The sequence below is a fragment of the Tinamus guttatus genome, unplaced genomic scaffold (assembly GCF_059628265.1).
Source record: "Tinamus guttatus ecotype Peru unplaced genomic scaffold, ASM5962826v1 Tinamus_guttatus_pri_ptg000324l, whole genome shotgun sequence".
NCBI lineage: Eukaryota > Metazoa > Chordata > Aves > Tinamiformes > Tinamidae > Tinamus > Tinamus guttatus.
The window spans coordinates 49,582-70,405 of NW_028288858.1; the positions used below are offsets into that span (position 1 = coordinate 49,582).

The 20,824-nt window shown below is 51.4% G+C and overlaps 1 pseudogene; it reads right to left on the minus strand.

Moving 5' to 3' along the window:
* Nucleotides 1-11,490: 11,490 nt before the first annotated feature.
* Nucleotides 11,491-20,241, minus strand: LOC148593877 (olfactory receptor 2B2-like; annotated as a pseudogene).
* Between the last annotated feature and the right edge of the window lie 583 nt (nucleotides 20,242-20,824).

The window sequence follows — 20,824 nt, forward strand, 5'->3', positions numbered from 1 at the left end:
CAACACAACCCAAAACATACTAAGAGGATGCTTACATGATCAGCCAGCAAACAAACATACTCACTTTGGAAGGTTGATGACAGAGCCGGCTCTTTGAGTGCCTAACAGCACTGAGTCTTTCTTTGCTGACAGCTGAAAAGGAGAGGGACACATGTGAGATGCTGCCAAGAAAACGGTCTTGTTGCTCACAGGCAGCCAAGGCTTCCACCCTTCATACAAGCCACTGCCTTTCAGAAGCTCTGAAACAGTCTTTGCTGTTCTGCACAGCAGCCCCTCATTTGACAGAAGAGAAGCTGCAGGGGAACACAGGAGAATGAGTAGTAACACTGCCAGGGTTTTGGCAAGGGCAAGGATCAAGAGCCTTAATGGGCAGGAGACCAGTTCCTGCCTAATAGACAAGCCCCTGCAGGGGAGCACAGGTGAAGGTATCCCCCAAAACATAGGGAATGGACAAAGCACTCCTGCTAGGGAGGGAGGGGAAGGACAGGGACAGCAGGTCTGTTATTCCCTGAAGTGAACACCATTCCTCACACTCTCCTCTGACTGCGCCCTTGACACAGCCTGTCAGCACCATTGAGCCTCTCAGTGAATCCTAGCAAGATTTAACCTCCCTTTTCTGTTCTGACCAGTCATCTAAATAATCACAGAGCTGAACAGAAAATCTCTGTCTCCAGCCCAGGAAGAAGCAGCAGTGACATTTCCACCAGAAACAGGCCCCAAGAGGAACTTTTGAGGTGTGCATGGAAAACGCAGATGTATTAAAATAGCAGAGCACAAGGGGTCTATTTGAAAGCAAAGCCCTGGCACAGGAAGTGAGGGTTCAAAGGAACACATTGGAGGTTTCTTGTACAGTTGCTGCCCATATGCTGATGCTTTTGCATAATTCAGGCTGGCACAAGAAGCACCTCATACATCAGGAGCACTTACCTCTTCTACCTCCTGAGGGAATTCATTCCCTGTCCTTGCAGCTGGTGGACCGGTTGCAGCTGATGGTCTCCTCCCATCTTGTGGTACCACCTGCCGGCCAGCCCTTGGGATAGGTGGGAGCACACTGCAAATACAGAAAACAAGGAGTCACAGGAGCACAGGGAGAGCTGGATCTCCAGCCCTTGCTCACATGCTGGGCACCTGCTTCTGCAGCAGAAGGCAGCTCTGCAGGAGAAGCTCCAGGCTTGCCTGGATGCAGTGACATCAATGGAGAAAACAACCCCCCTCTCCAAAACACCCAGGGGTACACCACATGCCCAGAGGAAAGCTCCAAGTGCCCACTTTGAGGCTTTCTCTCCATGCAGCATGGAGAGAACAGGGTCACCTACAAGGAAACACTCCAAGACACACCATTAGACCCTGTCCTGCAAAGTGCTTTAGCTGCTGCTAAGGCAAAGAAAGAGCTCCTCTGTGTTTAATCCTGCCTCACTACAGACTCACTGGCCTCATGGGAAGAGCTCCCTTGGTGGGGTAAGCCCAACACACACCTCTCCACCTTCAGAGGCCTTGCAAGAATACAGAATTTTCCTCAACTTCACAAAAAGGCCTTAGGCTGTCAGCCCTATGGACACTTCTCCATGTCCATTGCCCCAAGTCACTCACCTTCCAGGATAGTTCTTCTCCTCCTCTTTCTCCTCCTTTGCTTCTCCCACATTCACACCATTTTGAGGCACAATTTTGAGGGGTGGTTGGGGCTCCTGTAAGAGGTAGCTCCTGGCTGGAAGCTTTTCTGCAAGCAGGAGGGGAAAAAAAAAAAAAAAAAAAAACACTTCAGAACTGAACCACAGTAAGCATTGGGACACGAGTGACGTGAAGATCTGCTCCCTGCTGGGATGGAACCGTGAGGCCTCAATAGGAGATCTTTATATCCAGGCCTCCTAGGTAATTTGTGACCTGTCCTTCACATTGACTCCTGTTCAACTCTTTGCTTTTTCTCTCTGCAACGTCATTTCTTGACATGAGGCTTTGTTCCTGCCCTATCATGGCCATGTTATGAAAAGGCTGACTTGTGGGGATGTGTTGCTGTCCTAAGAGAGTCTCTTTGGGGCAATAACTTCTCCACAAGAGAGGAACAGATCCTGGGATCCCTCTACAGGTCTCACAGGCCTGTGTTGCCTCTGGTGACACAGTCAACCCAAAGGCAGTGCTTAGGGAACCTGTAGAAGAAACTCATATGGAAAGGGCAGAGCAGCTTGTTTTGGAAATCCAGTGAAGTCTTGGTGCCCATTACCACCCTCCTGACCATCCTGAGCAGCTTACTTGGGTTCCATGGGATAGGTCAGGAGATAGGGCACTCTTCCCATTACCATTCTGCCTGGAGCAGAATGGATGATTCCCAGAAATTATACTGAACTCTGTCTTTCTCCCTCCTGACCTCCTCAAATGGAAGAGCAGTTTGACTGGTGCATGGAGTCCGGTGGGAAAAGCTTAACTCAGAGGGAGAAACTGCGTGTAGGAGTGCTGGGCTGGCCTGAACTCTTCCTTCCTCAGGAGTCGCTTGACATTTGCCATCAGGGCTAACAGGCAGCACATGTAGTACCTCATGACATCTCACACATCCCATTGGAACCTTGGCTTCAGCAGCCGGCACCAAGGAGGAGAGAAGGAGAAGGCACAGCCTCCCATCAGGATTCAACTGCTCCAGTACCTTTCTCAACAGCCTTTTCCTTCTCCTCTTCCAAAGCAGGCTTTTCTTCTTCCACGGTGAGAGCTCTCACCCTTCGATGTTTCAGGACGGGACCTCTCCCAGTGGGAGGTCTCCCAGGTGGAGGTCTCACCAGCGGCTGGCTGGGAAAAGTCTCCAGCTCCTGCCTGCAAACAGCAAAAGGACAGTGATCTGATGGAAGGACTCCACATTTCCTTTGTAGCACATGCTGACTATGGGAACCAAGACACACATCAGAGCCCCTCTGAAGGCCATCCTTTCCGAGAGCAGAATATGCAGAATAGACACGATAGCGCAGGACTCTCTGCAGAGCATCACTCACTTTGGAAAGACCATCACAGATCCTGAATGGGTCAGTGAAACAGCTCTTGTGTTCTCCGAGATGACTGTACCCTTCATCTGCGGCATCTGCAAAGAAGAGGGACACATGAGATTCTGCTAAGAAAATGGTCTTGCTGCTGACAAGGGCAGCCAATGCTCCCACTGGTGACAGCAGACCCTGCATTCAGTAGAATCGTAGCTGAGGGTCCTGGAGCGGTACTCACTGCAAAATAAAAAGCAAAACAAAACAAAACAAAATAGCAAACAAACAAACAAAAAACCCACAAAGAAAGGGCGGAAGAAAAGTCGCTGGCCTAGAGAATGGCCTGATAGGGTGCAAAGACTAGGGGAGGAAAAAAAAAGACAAAGTGAGGAGCTGGTCTGGGCTACATGCTGCTTACAGTGGGGTAAGTCCTGCCAGCTCCTCTGGCCCTAGCACCACTGAAGAGGATGTGCTGAGGCAACCTCAGGAATGCTGGCAGCTCATCCACAAGCTGCAGTTGCCTGGTGTCACAGCAGAAGGACAGGGAATTACAGCAAACCACTCCTTCCAACAGCACCAAGGGCAATCAAAGATACCATGACCCCCTGCCACACAGGAGGGATGGAAAACACTGACGACTTCTATCCTCAGAGAGAGAGGGCTGAGATCACCAGAGAGCTGGCAGAGATGTCTGATACCCCCAGCAGCGCAGGGAAGGGCAGGAGGGGTCACTGTGCAGGGACCTGCCATTCCTCTAGTTCAGGAGTGACCCCATGCCCAGACACACTGTGGCAGCCCAGGAGAAATCCATTCACTTGGGCTTGGTTAGGGCTGCAAAAAAGTAAGAGGTAGCACTGCAGAAATGCAGAACTTACCCCAAGAAGAGCTGTTATCACCTCATCGGACTCATTCATTCTTTCCAGAAGACTTCGGTAAAATTTCATTTTCACAACTTTGTCTTCAATGACTAGGATGCCAATGTCCCTCAGAACAAGGGCAACGTTAGTCCCAGTCTGAAGACAACAGGAGAGCTGGTTCATGGTCTCTAGTACGCACTTCAGCGCTACTTTGGAAGGGAAGCTGGTGTAATATGCTATGCGATCATACCGCAGGAGCACATATCCCTTAAGACCTAGGCAGCAACAGAAGAGCAACACAGTCACTAGCAGAGATCTTCAGCAGGTGAAAACAAAAGAGAGTGTCTACAGCTGGGAAGTCTTCCAGCAAGACAGTGCTACAGGGCTGTCTTCTTTAACTCTCTGGAAACCCATAAAGGAGGTCGATGCATTCCTCCTGTGGGAGAAATTCCTGGCACTCCACAGCATCATGGGCAAGGATGTACAGCAATATTTCCTTCCTGCTGAAATTAAAGAAAGGCTCCTGGCTAACTCGCATGACCATGAGGCAAGTTGGCAGCACAAGGAGAGAAGGGAGCCAGTTCCCAGAAGAAGGTACCACTGATGGTCATTGTGGCCTCAGGACATGACAGATTAGAAGACACTTAGTGGTGCCACATCACAGTGGCTGCAGTGAAGAAGGAAAACACATGCGCTGCACAACAGCCCTTCACCTTAGAGGTTGAATCTCATTCATCTTCCCTAGTAAAGAACATTAAGGAATTGTCGTTTTTACCTTACTCCTTCTGGACACACCCAGCCCCTAAGAACCGCTCAGTATACAGCCCTGTTTTGGGTGACCAAGGCCCATCCCCAAGAAATGCCAGACTGATGTTCGTAGCACCAACAAGATGGAGTCATTGGGAAGGAAAGGCCCACTGGAAAAACAGCCCAGAGCTCCTGCTGCCCATGGCCACCACCCCCGTCACACTGCAGCTGCACTGCTGCCAGCACTGCCCAGCAATCACCACACAGCTGGCCTCGGAGGGGTTTTCCTGCACACTAGTGTTCTCATCACTATTTTGCGCTGCCAGGAGACACTATGGCTGTCTTGAACCCGCTTTGGAGCAGAAGCAGCTTGGAAGAGCCAGCAGCAGTGCTGACCTTCACCCTTGCAAGGCCTGCTGAGGCAGCAGTAAAGAACAGGAGTTTTAACCACATAGGATTATAAGCAGCAGCTCCAAAACACTTGATTGGAGACAGCTGTAAAAGCAAGTCCAAGAGGGAGAGAGAGAGAGGGCCCTTCAGTTCTGCATTATGATGTCATAACGCTATACAAATAAATAAATAAATAAATAAGACCTGAAGCTCTTCTTAGCACCCAATGAAGGAATTACAGATTTCAAACAGTCCCTGCAGGACAGCAGTTATCCACATCCCGCTGATGTTGCAAGGCAAAGCAAAAGTGTCAACCTGTCCTCTTACCAGCATCATCGTCCTTCTCTTGGTTGAGACCATGACGCTCTGCAAGTTCCTCCGCGATGCAAAACACGGGTCTGTAGCCTGTCACCAGAGCAGTCTTGCCACCTTTTCCAGTAACAGGGACTTTTTCTCTAACAACCCTGAAGACCCCAAGTGGACAAATTTTCACATCCTGCAAACAGAACAGAAGAGAAGAATTCTAAGCAGGTGAGGGGAACAAAGAGACCCAGGCCTTGTGAGAACATGTCCATGGTGTGATGGGCTCTGCTCACTCCTGGCATACAAAGGGACAAGATGGAGCCCTCTGGAAAGCCTTGGAGAGGTCCTTTGGAAGAACATTCCAAAAGGTCTCCTCTCCATCCTCCCCCCACTCTCAAAAGCATATGTAAAGCCTCCAACCACTCCCAAGAACAAAATTGGACTGGAGATTTGCCGTCTCTCTTTAGGGAGACATTGTCCATGGCACTGTTGCTGTTTAGAGCATCGTTCTCCATGGCATTTTCTTTTGGTTTCGATGAGGGGCAGAATGATTGCATCCAATGGCACAGAGATGCCAGGACTGCTGGAACCATCAGGGCTGGAGGGGAGGGACAGCAGGGCAGACCCACCGTGTTCTGCACCAGCTTCTCCACGACATATTCAGCAGCACCGTCCCAGATGAGCACAGCCGCTGGAAAAGCAAGGGAAAGGGCTGCCTGTCAGGCTCCAGGTTGGGCAGCTCACAGCCATCCAGCACATGCCTCACCAAGGAGATGCCAGGAGCAGGCACCAACAAACAGCACCCCCTCCCCAAAATGACCCCCTGCTGCGAGGGGCCACAGTGCTGAGGTGGGAACTGCCTTCAGGCTGGAACCTGTGCCCTGAGCCCGGCAGCGCTCGGCACCTGGCACAGGCGTGAGGACGCGGCGATGCTGCCGGGACAGCCACGCTGTCTCCAGCTCACAGCCTGCACTGCCAGCCTGGAGGCACGGGCAGCGTGGAGGGAAGGAGCAGAGGCAGCGCCCGGGGTGCCGCACAGAGATCCCTGCGGAGCTGCGGAGCAGCGCGAGGATTCTTCTGCAGTGCATGCGGGGCCGGCAGCCTCTGCAGAGCCCAGCAGGAGCTGCGGGAGCCCTCGACCTTCCTCACCCAGCTCTCCTTGCCTGGCGCAAGCAGCTCTCGCAGGGTGAGCCTCTCCCTAGAGAGGTGGTGGTGGATTTTCACTCAGCGAGGGGATGAAGATGCCCATGGCAGTGTGGGGACTCAGGGCATTCCTGAGGGACTCCCCTGCATGGGCAGTTTCCCCAAATGGGACCCCTGCATACACACGGCCACCGGAGCTGCTCCAGCTCCTTCCCTCACCAGGAGCTTGGGTGGGTGATCCCCACTGCGAGGCCAGCAGGGACTCTCGGGAAAGGGACGTCTGCCCAGGGGTCCCGGGACAGCAGGGGCAGCATCAGGGCTGGACCCAGGAGCCCTGGTGGTCGCACTGGCACCACAGCTGGACAGGACCATCAGCCTGGGCTCTGCTTGCTGCCCCCAGTCCCTCCAATCCCCCCAGCCCAGGGTTTCCACAGCCATGTTCACAGTTCATCATCTCTGTGACAGCTCCTGGAAAAGATCTCCTGAAGGCCTCACCTTCTGGAGGTACTTTTGGCACCGCCTTGCCACGTTGTGTCCTATGGCCACCCTTCCTGAGCGCCATCCTTCTCCTCCTCGCTCTGGGTCGCCCTGCAGAGGGAGGTGATGAGGACAGAGCTCCTCTCCTCCTCTTCCTCCGCACACGTCGCTCAGCACTAGGCTGCCCACGCTGCCCCTCGCCGGCTCCCGCTCGGAACCAGCAGCTCTTTGGAGCAGAGCAGAGCCAAGAGCAGCCCCAGCGCCTGCGCTCTCCCAGCTCCGCCGCGACGTGTGGGGAGAGGCCGGGCCGTGCGGCACAGGGCAGCTGTGGCTGTGACACGGGACGTCACATGTGACCGCAGCCCGTGTCACAGAGGGGACCGGGCCCCTCGCCCCCAGGGCCTGGCCAGGGCTGGCCCTGCAGCGGGCAGGGGCTGCGAGGGGCGCTGGGGCTGCCCCTGCCCCACGCAGGCTCTGTCGCAGGGATGTCCCCCCGACGGGGCCCGGCCGGGCTGCACACTGAGCCTGTGCTCATCTGGCCACGGCCCTGCGTGGGGAACCTGCCTGCCAGGGAGGGCAGCGGCACCGCAGCGCGCTCGCCCCATGGCCACAGAGCGCGGGCTGCTGCCGCCGGGGCAGGGAGTGATTTTGTTGTTGTTTCATTTGTTTGCTTTCCTCTCTTTTCCTCTTTTCATTTCCAAGAGAATAGCAGACACTGCAAGGATCCTTTGACTTAAAAAAAAAAAAAAACAACATTTTCCTCTCTGAAGCTCTAAAACCCAGCTGGTACCATCACTATGTGAGTACCTGAGCAAGAAAGAAATGGGGGTGGTGTTGATTTTTGAAATCCGGGGATCCCAGAGCGTCCCTCTGCTAAGAGCCCAGGCAGAAGAGCTGGAAGCTGGACCAGAGGAGCCACTGGCCGCAAAGAACAGGAGAGGGTTTCCCAGATGGTCGTTCCTCCTGATGACCATAGAGACCCAGCATGGCTCCTCACACACTGTTTCTCCACCATGAAGATCACAGAGCTGGTATTTCTAAGGTTCAAATACAGGGGAGAAATACATTTGCTGTAAAGAGTTCACACTTGTAGAATTCCCTCCAGAAATGCTGCCATGCCCACAACACCATTTATAAAAGTTGGTAAGGAGTGCTTTGTCTTCCTCTGTGCTTTCCTTCTACCCCCATGGAATTAAAAAAAAAAAAAAAAAACAACAACAACAACAACAAAAAACTGGTAAGTGGTTTACAGATTTGAATCCAATGAATCTGAATCCATTTTAATGTCTGAGCTTAATTTTCATTCTTAGAATCTTCTGTTATTCAGGGTGAGGAGGTGTTTGGAGCTTTCCTCAGTAACCCTTGGAAAAGATCCCTAGAATTTGCAGCTGAATTTCCGCAAAAAATATATGAAAATTGCCTTGCGTCAGCATGCACTGGCAGTATGTCATAGAATCATTACGGTTGGAAAAGACCTTTGAGATCATCAAATCCAACCATAAACCCATCACCACCCTGCCTACTAAACCATGTTCCTAAGTGCCTCATCTATATATCCCAGTCCAAAAAATTGTGTGCTCAAAATTTGATTAATATCTCTCCAGATGTCACTTATGATAGCTCCCTGTAAGCATGAGGCACAAGTCGCATTACTTCCTTTCACCACCACAATCCAATGAGCTACGTGTATTTAGTTGCTACATATATGATGTGCATGGTATAATATATAGGACATAATTAGAACTGCTGTCATGGAAGGCATCATGAGTGGGGAAAAAGCCAAACCTTTGCACAGCCAATGGCTTCCTTCAGGGCAATCTTAACAGTCCTCTTTCGGAGACTGTAGGGGAAGGGGTTTAAGAATGGATACAAGACTGTGTTCAGCCAAGCTACAGTTCTGCTGATTTCCTGGGAAACATTGTCTTAGGGCCAAGCATAGAGAACAAGGCAGCTTCCCTATGTGATGGCTAAGCTGGTGAGATCACAAGAACATGTAGCAAAGGCTTTCTACCTCCCAGCTACTGAGGACATGTGCAGAATACAGTGGAAGAATGCACATGTAGGACACCATGGTTCAATATAAGGAACTCAGCACAACAAACAATATCAAAGCAGAGTCTGCTTTCCAAAGCAGGCTGGTATCAGAGCAGGACAGTTTGAATAAGGGGTAGTTGCCCCACAAGACATGGTGGATCTTGTTGGGTCCACAGAAAGTCAGCTTTGAGAGCAGGACCAGGTGGTAACTCAACAGAGTGAAGCCTGTGAGCCACAGAGCAATAATCAGGTGAATGAAGAGCTACTGCTTCATGATTTTGCCCTTGTTGCTCTGGCTGTTCTCTGTCCCTTCATGTAGCTGGAACTAGCCCACAGAATGATTTACTTCCCAGGGACTGAGGTGGCACTGATCAGCCCATCACTCTCCAGATCCTCTTTCCTGGCCTGCTGGAAGATGGTTGTAATGCCTGGGGGGAGGCCTGGGGGTCAGGGAGTGGCCATAGGGCTGTGTCAGCTCCTGCTGCACTGTTGGTCCTAAGGGTGTGGGGACACGTGACAGGAGCCAGGACAATGTGGGGGTGGTGGCAGGTCAGTAGGGGCAGGGGTGAACAGCAGTGGGGCTGCAGTGAGGGGTCACGGCTGGTGAGGCTGCCGTGCAGGGGCTGCTGTGTTCACCTCCCATGCAGAAGCCCCACAGTGACCTCATGCAGACACAGGCCATTCCCCTGGTGCCCGTGCCACCCTCCCAGCAGGACAAGGTTCTACAAGGAGAACACTCTGCCTGTCTCGGTGCTCAGGGCAGCTCCCCGAGGCTGGCACAGCTTGGCCTGAGGGACCTTCTGGTCTTCACGATCTAGCCTGGCGTGTCCCAGCAGGGACAAGGGCTTGTGGGGCAGGAGTGGGAGAGCTGCCCTGGCAGTTTCCCTTTTGCAGCAGAGCAGTGAGGAGCCCTGTGGCTCCCATCCCTGGTGCCCTGCACACCATGGTCCTGATATTCAGGCACTGCATGGGGCAGGGTGCACTCCAGGATGGGGAAAGGTCTCCCCAGTATGGACCCAGCAACAACCCTTGGTGTCTCAGCCCACCACAGCCCTCCTGCTTGGGCAGCCACCCCCAGCAACCTGCCCATGCTGAGTCCTGCAAATGTCCAATGTTGGACTAGTGCTGGGAATGTGAGAGACCAATCCGTGACAAATGCCCTGCACCCCCTTCATGGTCAGTCCATGCAACCAAGGACACCCAGCTCAGCAAACGTCCTTTTCCTCTCCGGACCCTCTCCAGCCCAGCCCAGCCCCTCTCCAGCTCTCCCCACCTGCCCTGCCCTCTCCCAGCCCACCCAGCAGAGCAGACCAGGCTGGGGGTGGCCCCACAGCAGTGCCCCGCGCAGGGCACTCACCCCACCCCAGCCCAAGCCCCACTGTGGGCACAGCAGCTCCAGGGGACAGGGCTGTGTGTGTCAGGTGCCCCATCAGGCTCCAAGCTGGAACTGGCCCCATATGGACACAGAGGACAGGGACACTCTGTGCCTCTTGTTCCTGTATCCCAGAGCTTCCCTACCCCAGGCTGCCTGCAGCCCCCATGCCAGCCCCTCTCTCCAGCACAGCACAAGGCCCCTGTCCTGGGGCTCTGCTGGCACCTCCTGCTGCCAGGGACACAGCAGCCAGCCCATAGCTGACATGCACAGAAACATATTTCTTTTCCCCATTTATTCCTCCTCCTAAGAGCACAATTGCTCCTTTTCCCCTTCCCCAGGGATATCCCTGCTCCTTGGAAAACCCTTCCCCAGGTTAATTCCTTAGTTATGGTATGCCTGGAAGGTCCTGGAGCCTCCCCGGTGCTCCCTGCAGGACCCCGAGATGCTGGTGCTGCTCTGCAGAGTGAGTGGCCTGTGGTGCTCTGGGGTCACAGAGTGACTCTGCAGTTGTTGTGGTCATGGTTGGACACAGACCCAGATGGACAGGCATCATTGTACCTGAGAACACCGTATCAAGCGGCTTCTATCTGTGAATGATGCTCTGAGCAACCACAGGGCATATAAAATGGCTCAGGCTGTGTTCATGTGTCCCTAGATCCAGACCATGACTTCAGGTATAAGCTATCATGGGGGGATCTTGAAGCTCCTTTCCCTGCGCCTGCAAGGTCTCCAATGTGGTCATAGGCCACCATACGGGGGACAGTCCCAGGCAGATACTACTTGGCCATTCACCACTATCAGAAGCACCCAGCACTCACAAGTGAGAACTGAATCCAGTCCTTATTCCCTAACATATCCCCCCAGGAGCTCATTGCCTTGGGTCCAAAAAGAGCCCCAGAAAAGCAACAAGAATCTCTCAGGCTGAACGTCATGGAGCAATTCTTGGCACCAGCTTTGGAAGAAGAGCCCAATCTACAAGATGCAATGAAAACGTACCCTTTAATTAGGGGAATGCCAGTTCTGACACAATGATAGACACATTTAAAGAAGACCTCTGGGTCAGAAAGACACGGTTAACACCTCTGGAAAAGTGGGATGAATTCAGAAACTTGTGCACAAACCTCATTATTAAAGTAAGAATGTCAAAATCACAGGAGTTGTCTGAGAGATATTAGATATCACTTGAGTAGAAGGATGGGATTTCAACTTATTGCTGCTGAAATATTACCAATTGAATCATTTTTTTCAGTGCATCCCTGAGTTCCTTGTTCCTCATGCTGTAGATGAGAGGGTTCAGTACTGGAGGCAGAACTGAATAGAGAACAGCCACGACCAGATCCAGAGGAGGGGTGGAAATGGAGGGGGGCTTCAGGTAGGCAAACATGCCTGTGCTGACAACCACACAGACCACAGCCAGGTGCGGGAGGCACATGGAAAAGGCTTTGTGCCGGCCCTGCTCAGAGGGGATCCTCAGCACAGCTCTGAAGATCTGCACGTAGGACACCACAATGAAAACGAAACACCCAAAAGTTAAACAAAGACTAACCACAATAACTCCAACTTCTCTGAGATAGGAGTCTGAGCAGGAGAGCTTGAGGATCTGGGGGATCTCACAGAAGAACTGCTCCACTACATTGCCTTGGCACAGTGGTATGGAAAATGTGTTCCCAGTGTGCAGGAGAGCATTGAGAAAACTAGATGCCCAGGCAGCTGCTGCCATTTTGACACAAGCTCTGCTGTCCATAAGGACACCATAGTGCAGGGGTCTGCAGATGGCAATGTAGCGATCATAGGCCATGACTGTGAGGAGAGAATACTCTGCTGACAGGAAAAAGGGAAGCATAAAGACCTGTGCAGCACATCCTAAGTAGGAAATGGCCCTGGTGCCCCGGAAGGAATTGGCAATGGATTTGGGGACAGTGGTGGAGATGGAGCCCAGGTCGAGGAGGGAGAGGTTGAGGAGGAAGAAGTACATGGGGGTGTGGAGGCGGTGGTCGCAGGCTACGGCTGTGATGATGAGGCCGTTGGCCAGGAGGGCAGCCAGGTAGATGGCCAGGAAGAGCGAGAAGTGCAAGAGCTGCAGTTCCCGTGTGTCTGAGAATGGCAGGAGCAGGAACTCATTGAAGGAGCTGCTGCTGTTTTGGAGCACTGCCCAATGAAGAAAAAGTGTCAACATGTTAGAATAGGCTTCTCTGAGCAAAAGTCTTTCTCTGAGCAAAACTCCTTCTACTCCTCTTAGTAATCCCACATTGTCTCTCTCCTTTACCTTGTTCAGGTCCCTTATCTGACCTCTGTTTTGTGCTGGCTGAGTGTGCTCTTCATCTGTGCTTGTGTTAGTCAGTCCTGCTCTTGCGGGTGGTGTAAATTGAGGTGTCCAAATGCCTCATCCATTTGGCGAGGAGACCAGGGGATGGGCACCATGAACTGAGTGAAGGGGAATTGATCCAGTGACTCAATAGCAATATTCTCTAATTACTCTTGTGCAAATGGCATCACTTGTGACAGCTCTTTCTAAAAGAAAAAATTGTTGGGAAGGATTCATCTCTAGCTTACCCTTTTGAACAGAAGTGCCTGAAATGGACCCTGTCCTCCAAGCATCTTAATATCTTCACTCTTGCTTGACACAATGCAGTGGGAGAGGGACGTTTCTGCCTTAACTGCAGCTGACTCCCTGTCCTTAGCTCGAGGGAGCAAGAACCAGACCAGAACGAGAGGTAGAGCAACACTACGAACCTTATGCCAAGGGACAGGAAGGAGTAACAGACAGAGGAGCACTGGGGAAAGTCTTCACCTCCCCAAGCTGTGCACGCCACCTCCCAGACAGCAACATCTCCAGACAGTCCCTCTCAGTCCCCTTCTCCTGCAGTGGGAAAGGACCAGGCTGCAGTAGAGACACAGCCCCTCTTCTACCAAGGAGGGAACTCACGGCTGGGACCCCATGGCCTTGAGGGGTGGGAAAGGAGGCACGGGGCTTTGCTTAGAGGAAGACATCCATGTTGCAGGGACAGACTGGGGGGGAGTGATCCAAATCCCCCCTTCCCACAGTAATTATGTTTCTAGTTCCCTCCCATTTGCTGATTTTATCTCCACTGCTGGAGATTTTCCTGATGGCAGCAGTTCCTCTTGCCCATGTCTTCTCCCTGTCAGTGCCACACAACCCATCCCACCCCCTGGACACTTACTCTGCCCTACAGCAGTATCTCAGCAGCAGGACGCTGTCCAGGGACATCTCTCTGCAGGTAGTAAGGAGAAGGTCAGACAAACTCTGCTGAGGCCAGAGAAGGTGATGCTGGTGCTGTCTGCAGCCAGGGGAGGGGGGCAGGGGTTTTCTGAGGTTCCTCACAAATCTCTCTTTTAAAGGACTAGAGTGTCAGGTTCCTGCTCTAACCTGGCATTTCCTTTCCATACACCCCCAGCTCTTCACAAAGAGGACACAAGAAATCTCCTGATCTTAGACATTAACACTGCCTTCACTGTCCTCTTGAAAAGGCTCTTTCAGAAATGAACCTGTCCTTATGGGAGTCTCTCCTCACATCCAGAGCTTCTCCCCACAGCACCATGGGGATATCCCAGGCAGGGTGAGTGCTGACCCTCGCAGGTGGCAGTCACTGTCCCGGGGACACAGCACCCTGCGGCACAGGGACACTGCTCTGAATTGCAGCCCATGCAGACCTGGGTGCACTCATTGGCTTCACAGCCCTGCACCATCCCGAGGAGAAGGCAGCCGTGATGCCCAGTCACTTCGATGGTCTGGCTGGGAATCCCTGCTCCAAAGCACACCCAGCTCCAAGCAGGAGAAGCTGGGAGAGCCACCCCAGCTGGGGAAGGTGCTACATTCAAAAGATCCTTCCAGTAACCACAGCAGTGTTGTCCTGCAGACAGACACTTTCCGTATCTCAGGCTGGTAAGATTTCTCCCTGCAGTGAGTTCTCAATTGTCCTCCCATTCCCAACTGTCCCTCACCTGTCCCTCACTTATGAGCGACTCATCCCAGCCTGGTGCCTGCGGGCAGTGCCCCGAGTCTTGGTGCTCCTTTAAGAGCTCTGCTCCTGGGCAGAGCTGTCTCTCTGCAGCCAAGTTGCCATGGGATTCCGCTGTCCCAGGAGCCAGGCTCAGCTCAGGAGCTTAGACGGAAGCTAAGACCTAGCTTAAGACAGAATGATTTCTGTGTCCTCTGCAGCCTTCGGACATTTCTGGGGCTTCAGGGCTGTGACTGGGGAAGCAGGCTGGGTGTCTGCAGGATGCATGGACACAGCCGTAGGTATGAACCAGCATGGGTCAGGCACAGGTGGAGACAAACAAAGGCTCTGCCTGGGCTCACAGACACCAGAGGAGGTCTTCATCCTCTTGACTGTGGTTGTTGTCTCTGCCACCAAGGTCTGTCAGGAGACACTGGGCCTCAGTGTCCCTCTTGCTGACACCTTGAAAGGTATTGTATCATTGTCCAGCACTGAGCATTGCACACCCCCACCCACACACTGTCCCCAGGAGGACTTGGAAAACATGTGGGTGAAAGGATCTCCCTTCCCAGAAGCGCAGCAGCTGAGCTTGGACATTTCAACTGATAAAACACACCAAGGGTTAATGTGGCATCAGAGCCACCTACACGTTTCCTCTGCCTACCTGTTACCAGTGATGACAATTTTCTGCTCTAATCAGTCCCTGGGCAGTCTTTTCTGCTAACAACTATCAGTGGGACCCATTAAAACTCAACAAAATGTTGGGGTTGATTTTCACTTTGAATTTTTGAATGTTTTGTTCAGTCCCCTCTCAGTAACTGAGGTTAATGGGCTTAACTGGGTTACATGGGCTCAGCACCAAATACACCATGGGGCTCATTAAAATACAGAAAGCTCTCACAAACCATTTTTCTCCCTGTAATTTTCGTCAAGTCTTGCATGGATAATTGGAGAGGTTTTGGGAGCGTAGATGAAAGCTGGAGACATCAATAATACACAAACATTTCTGCTTTTAAAGCATTTAATGTTTTTATTGTTATTCAGTTTCCAGAGTAAGTGACAGCAGCATTCTCCAATTCGTATCAATCCAGAATGACTCCTAATGAAGTCTGGACATGGAGGAAAACCAGTGTCTCAGACCTCAAGTGCCAGTGGGACAATCTTCCTCCCCTCTCCCCGTTCTTCTCATCAGTCCCTGCTATTCTTGCCAGCAGTCATCTGGGACTTCCATCACTCTCATTAGAAGCTTCCCTGTTCCTCTAAAGTTTGCAACTGAAGGTAGCAGCTCATCTGTCCCAACTCCCACCTGCTTGCCTTAGAGAAAGCTGCAAATAAACACAGGATTTTTCTCAGCTGCAAAGAAACATAAATAGAGCATGACATAATATTATAAATGCTAATTATGCTCTTCGAGTGTAGGCTATGTCCAACATGTCAACACAAGGGACAGTCTTCCTGAAAGACAGAACAAGCTTTAAACTCCCTGAAGTGCAAACCAGCAACTGAGTCTCTGAGGGAACAGAGAGTAACAGGAAGAGTCACAAGACTGTGGTTTTACAATGGTCAGCTCATGTCCTGTAAAGATGATGTCAGAAATTGTCAACTTAAGCAGGACATGTGCAAATGAGAGAGCCATAAAGCTCCTGTGGGACCTGGGTCATGATGCCGGCCATACTGCTTTTGGAGATCCCAGACCTGCCTGCGCTTCTCTACAAAAAGTAGGGAAAAACCTTTGATGCAAGACCTTAGAGAGGAGGGATTTTCCTGGCTGCCCAGAGCTTGGCCCATGTAGGACTTGGGGATGTCAAAGGAAATCCAAACCACCAACACCAAAAGCACTGGACCTTCCTCAACCCTTCGCCTGGGAGCAGGAAGGGTCAGAGGAAACAGTCACATCCCAGACTTCCTCCATCAGGCCTTCAGCTCCACAGCTTGTCATAGCTTCAGGGGAGCTCCCTAAATCAATACTTCCCATGACCCTAGTACATTGAGCAGACGGAGCAGACACAGAGGAGACAGGAGAGAGAACGGGGAGAGACGCCGGGGTACAAAGTAAGCCTCCTTCTGCCATAGACAGGTTGCTAGAGACAAAATAAGCAACCCAAAGGAAGGAGGAAAGGCGTGCTTTGCTTTTTCAGTGGCTGGAAAGACACATCTCTGACAACCTTCAAGGGGGATGGGGTCTCCCTTCTGAGAGACTGGCCCTGGCACTGTGCAAACACTGCGGAAAGAGGAATGCGGGTTGTTGGAAGCTTCAGCAGTAGGGGAGCCAGGACATGGTCATCTCACCAACTTCTGCACAAATGGAAATGCATCTCCTGAGGCACGGCAGTGGCTTACAGGCTCCATACAGGAGCCTGAACAGCAGGGCTGCACTGTGTGGGCCTGTCCTGAGAATCCCAAGGTCAAAAGTGTGGGAGATCCAGGGTGCCAGGGCTCTACAGGTCCCCAAGCAAGGCACGTGACATGAACTATACCCAGGAGAGAAACACTACCTGAAGGTGTCATGGAAAAGCTCAAGGACTAAGGAAGGTACAACATGAGAAATGGCTTTCATCATAGACAGATGAAGGAAAGCTGGAAAAATTAATGGGATTTGGAGAAACTTCTCTAGATTTCATACCTCGCCTGATCCATGGTTTTAGAGACAAGAAGGAACCAGCATTCCATCTCAAGCCCTCTGGAAGGAAGACATGCGTTAAGGGCATTTTTGCTCTTTTCTGATATAGCATCTCTATCTCTGATCAATATGTATAAATAGCTAAGGGGAAAATGTAAAGAAGCTGGGGCCAAACTCATCTTGGCAGTGGCCAGTGACAGAACAAGGGGTGATAGAGCACTGGAAGAGGCTGCCCAGAGAGGCTGTGGAGTCTCCTTCTCTGCAGATCTTCAAAACATGCCAGGATTCGACCCTGTGTCCCGTGCTCTGGATGTCTCTGCTGCACCAGTGCAGTTGGACTAGATGGTCTCTAGAGGTCCCTTCCAACCTCAACCATTTTGTGATTCTGTGATCTCACCACAGACTTTTAAAAGAAGGGAAAGAAGCCTTTTCTTTTGCTGCTCTCCAAGAAAAAGCAGCCCAGCCTGAAGCAGGCAATGCCTGTAACAAGACCAAGCAAGGTAGAGCAAGGTCCTTCCTTGCGCTCAGCTTCTTCTATTCCCAGTTGTCACTTTGATCATGCAGGTGGCAGGTGAAGTTGTCTGAGGTGTGAAACACAGGAATAACAGCAGAGGAGAAACTGCCACTTGTGCACTTTGAGATGTGATCGTGACACATGCAATGGTGCAGTGTGACAAACAGAGAAGGGGTAAAGGGAAGCAAGCTAACCATCAGGAGGCATGAAAGCAGTGCGAGATGCAGTGTCATAAATGCAGCATTCCAATGTGAGCCCCTTTTTGCATCTATCAGGCGGTGCTCAGAGAGTCTCTGATGTGTGAAGGTCACTTGCCAAGGGCCAGAGGTACAAGCAGTGTAACTGGAGGGACTCGATTTCTCCAGTTCATGGAGCTCTGTCAGACATGGGCACTGAACAGTGCAAGAGAGTCCCCTCAGAGCCCATGGTTTTGTGGGTGTCCAGTTTGCTGAAGTGAGCCCTACTCAGATCCTCCTCCAGCAAGGGAAAGTCTTCCTTTCTCCATTTCTCCATGGTCTCCAAGGCCTAGGATTCCTGAGGGTCACTCTTAGCACTAAAGCCTGAGGCAAAGGTGGCCATTTCTGTGTCCTCTCTCACCAGGGCTCTTGGCCCATTTAGCAGCAGGCCCGTATTTTCCCTAGTCAGCCTTTTGTTCCTGCTGTATTGTTGTATTGTATTTTAAATAATTATTTATTATTATTTTATCAGGAAGGTAAGAGTAAACATTGAGAAAGAAATAAATGAAGAGCACATGTTTCATGTCAAGTACATGGGAATGACAAGTGACTGCACACAGGACAGTTTTTGGCACTGACATGGTACCCATTGAGGAAGTTTCCTCAGTGCCTCCTTGAGCTCCTTGTTCCTCATGCTGTAGACAAGGGGGTTCAGTGCTGGAGGCACCACTGAGTACCGAATGGCCAGTACAGAGAGATCCAGAGCTGGGAAGGATGTGGAGGGGGGAAAGGGGAGAGAAAGTGGCTAAGGGTGACATTTCACTGCCCCTGTGACCAGGGGTAGGAGTCAGACCCAACCAAATGGGTATCACAACCTCTAATCCCTTCGGGGGACTGCAGATGACTGCACAGTCCAGGGCACCTGGACTGCAGAGCATTTCCAACAGTGCTTGTTGTGTCCACTTGTGCCTATACATCCTGCCCCTGGTATTTGATAGATGGTGACCCAGAGGGCTCTCCGTTGTCCCTTCTTCCTGGCAGTTGAGTCCTCACTGCCTCTCCTGAGACTGCAGAGTTCTCTTTTGCCTGCGAATACCCAGTGCTTTACCTCTAAGAAACTCCATCTTCGAGGACCTCTCCCTTTATGAGGCTCTACTCACATCCCAGTCCATCCCAGGCATATGCTGTCCCAGGAGGACCTCTGTGCTCTACTGACACTGCCAGCTTCCCCTCCATGAGAACAGCTATCTGACACTTTGCCTTAATACGTAGGAGAGCTGTGCATGTGTAAATCCATGACCATTCAGCATCTCCACTATCCTTGGACTCTGATAGGTGAATTCTCAAACCAGCCCTTGGTCTCTGAAAGATCATTACATGATTCTGAGCTCTGTGTTGCTGAACCCATGGAGAATCCTGTGCAGCAGGCCCTTGAGTGGTGCAAGTCCTTGGGCCTATTCTTGACAGCAGCTTTGCAGGAAAAGCCCAGCTTTCATGCACTGTACTGGTAGAAATTACTTTATTACAGAAATACTGTTAGGGAGCCAGTCCTTGTCCAGCATTCAACACTGTTTAGGATGTCAGGTAAGACAGAGCAGGCACCGTAAAAAGGGGAATGAATACAACTAGCTGTGTAGGAACATGATAACAATTATTATCACTAATAAAAGCCACAATAAAAATAACATGAAGAAGCAATGCTCAATCCAATTACGGAATACAGAAAGAGTAATTTGTGGAGAGATGTGGAAAAATTACCACTGCTTAAAAAGGTCCATGAAATCACTTTCCTAATGGCATCCTTGAGCTCCTTGTTCCTCATGCTGTAGATGAGGGGGTTCAGTGCTGGAGGCACCACCGAGTACAGAACAGCCAGCGCCAGATCCAGAGATGGCGAGGAGATGGAGGGGGGCTTCAGGTAGGCAAACAGAGCAGTGCTGAGAAACAGGGAGACCACGGCCAGGTGCGAGAGGCACATGGAAAAGGCTTTGTGCTGGCCCTGCTCGGAGGGGATCCTCAGCACAGCAGTGAAGATCTGCACATAGGACACCACAATGAAAGCGAAACACCCAAAGCCTAAAGAGGTACTAACAACAAGAAGCCCAACTTCCCTGAGTTAGGAATTTGAGCAGGAGAGCTTGAGGATCTGGGGGATCTCACAGAAGAACTGCTCCACCACATTGCCTTGGCACAGTGGCAGGGAAAATGTGTTCCCAGTGTGCAGGAGAGCATTGAGGAAACCACTGGCCCAGGCAGCTGCTGCCATTCTGACACAAGCTCTGCTGTCCAGGAGGGTCCCATAGTGCAGGGGTCTGCAGATGGCAACGTAGCGGTCATAGGCCATGACTGTGAGGAGAGAAAGCTCTGCTGAAAACAAGAAGAACAAGAAAAATATCTGGGCAGCACATTCCAAATAGGAAATGGCCCTGGTGTTCCACAGGGAATTGGCCATGGCTTTGGGAACAGTTGTGGAGATGGAGCCCAGGTCAAGGAGGGAGAGGTTGAGGAGGAAGAAGTACATGGGGGTGTGGAGGTGGTGGTCACAGGCTACGGCTGTGATGATGAGGCCGTTGGCCAGGAGGGCAGCCAGGTAGATGGCCAGGAAGAGCGAGAAGTGCAAGAGCTGCAACTCCCGCATGTCTGAGAATACCAGGAGGAGGAACTCGTTTAGGGAGCTGCTGTTGGACATTTCATTCTCTCCAGGCTCTGTGGATTGTTCAAAAAAAAAAAGATATTGGGCAGTTATCCCAGAGTTTTAAGGTTAAATATCTCCCGACTTGTTCCAGTTCTAATACAATGCCCACATTGCCTTTCCTCATGGAGATCTTTTTGCAACTCCCTTCCTTGAGCCTCAGTGTGGGGTGGCTGAATGTGCTGTGAGGAGCAGGGGCATCTCCCCGTGGGCTCCAGAGAAGTCTGTCCAGCTCTACAGTAGTGGGAAGGAGACAAGAGGGGTGGTAAGCTCTGAGATTCACAATTTTTCAGGTGAAATCCCCCTGGTTTGTAAATGGGCTTTTCAATACCTACAGCACCACTTCTAATGAACGTGTATTGAGAGCACAATTTGGGGATTTTTGACATTTATTTTGACATGTATTTTCTTTGGGATGCCCCTCTCACCTCTGCAGAGTGTTCCTCAGAGGAAGAATTTTTCTGCGTTTCTACTGGGAATTGTGAGAAAATGGACTTACAGTCACGTTATGCAGAGTGAGGAGAGCTCCTCTGCCTATTAGCCTTGATTGCAGCTGTTGTGTGCTGAAACCTCTTTGAGG